This window comes from Myotis davidii, unplaced genomic scaffold, assembly GCF_000327345.1.
Source record: "Myotis davidii unplaced genomic scaffold, ASM32734v1 scaffold164, whole genome shotgun sequence".
Taxonomy (NCBI): Eukaryota; Metazoa; Chordata; class Mammalia; order Chiroptera; family Vespertilionidae; genus Myotis; species Myotis davidii.
Window position 1 is genome coordinate 1040522 of NW_006296417.1, and position 1700 is coordinate 1042221.

The 1700-nt window shown below is 53.1% G+C and overlaps 1 protein-coding gene across 1 annotated transcript in view; it reads right to left on the bottom strand.

Moving 5' to 3' along the window:
• The window catches only part of VIMP (VCP interacting membrane selenoprotein), a 6941-nt gene extending 5247 nt beyond the window's left edge, over nt 1-1694 (bottom strand). The window contains exon 1 of the mRNA XM_006771772.2: nt 1656-1694. The gene's annotated coding sequence lies outside the window, so the exon portion shown is untranslated. The remainder of the gene's footprint in view (nt 1-1655) is intronic.
• Between the last annotated feature and the right edge of the window lie 6 nt (nt 1695-1700).

Sequence of the window (1700 nt, forward strand, 5' to 3'; positions counted from 1 at the left end):
TTAAAATAAAAAGGAAACAAAAAGTATACTTCCACTTTGGATACGGAGGTGTGATTACAGGAACCTTGCTAACTGTTGTCAGCTTAGAATAAAATCAACTAAGTGTAGTTTTTTTTTTAAATTTTTTAATTTTTATTGATTCCAGAGAGGGAGAGGGAGAGATACATCAATGATGAGAGAATCACTGATTGGCTGCCTCCCGCAAGCCCCCCACTGGGGATCAAGCCCACAATCCAGGCATGTGCCCTTGACCGGAATCGAACCCGGGACCCTTCAGTCCCCAGGCCAATGCTCTATCCACTGAGCCAAACCAGCCAGGTCCCAAGTGTAGTTTTTTTAACCTACATTTTCATGCCCCAAATTGAACAGCAACACCACACACCTTTCCCTGCAGTTGCTGGCGGAGGTGGCTGTGGCAGGTGCCTGGGGCTGTTCCCGACACCACTCTCAACCTGCTTTAAAGGTTTACACTTGGACTTTGTAGTTTCTCGTTGCCTATAGGGCCAACAATCCAAGAGACTGACTGGGCATGCAGGCCCAAGGCCCACGGGGCACGGGGAAGGAGAGGCAGGCTTGATGAGTTTTACCACCTCTGTGCTCCTCCTCCCCAACCTCGGTAACTATGGTGACTCGGATGCATGACCACCTGTGTTTGATGCTGCTGCTATGGAAACGGTAGTGATGCGTCCTGACTAGTGAGAAGGTGATCAATCAGCATAAAGTGAGTGGGAAGGACCCGACTAACCCACACTGGAGTCCCTCCGTGAGATACCCAGTGCCGAGGTTGACCAGAACTCTAGAAGACAGCTGGCCATCAGTGAAATTAGTCCAGGTCGACACCAGAAAGCGATGGAGAGCCTCAGGTACTTGGAAACAAGCCCTAGCTGGTTTGGCTCAGTGGACAGAGCGTTGACCTGGTCCTGGGTTCAATTCTGGTCAAGGGCACATGAGTGGGAAGGACCTGACTAACCCACACCGGAGTCCCTCCTCGCTCCAGGCCTGAGGTCACTCGGGGTTCACAGGCAGACCCGTGAGTGAAGTTTCCAACCTAATCCATCCCCATTAAAAATCCCTGCCCGGGTCTGGCTGTGGTGGCTCAGTGGATTGCGCGTTGTCCCGTGGACCAAGAGGTCCTGGGTTCGATTCCCAGTCAGGGCACATGCCTGGGTTGTGGGCTTGATCCCCAGTAGGGGGCGTGCAGGGGGCACGATAAGTCTCTCTCATCACTGATGTTTCTATCTCCCCCTCGCCCTTCCTCTCTGAAATAAAAATTGTCTTGTGTGTGTGTTTGGTTTTTTTTTTGGTGCCGTGACTCGGATACCAACCGAGGAGTGTGTGTGTTAAAAAAAAAAATCTCTGCCCCGGACCTAACCGGTGTGGCTCAGTGGATAGAGCGGACGTTTTGTGTGTGTGTGTGTTTTTGGTGCCGTGACTCGGATACCAACGGAGGAGTGTGTGTTTTAAGAAAAATCCCTGCCCTGGACCTAACTGGTGTGGCTCAGTGGATAGAGCATCGGGATCGCACGTTCCGTTCATCCCCGTTTCGTTTCGGAAGCGCCAGGCGGTCCCGTCCCCTGTCCCCCCCACCGGTCACCATCCGGGGCTCCTTACTCCCAACCACAGCCTCGGTTTCACTATCGGTATCAGGTACGAACCTACAGCAGCCGCCGCCGGGTCCGGCCGCCTCTGCCTGGAGGCCC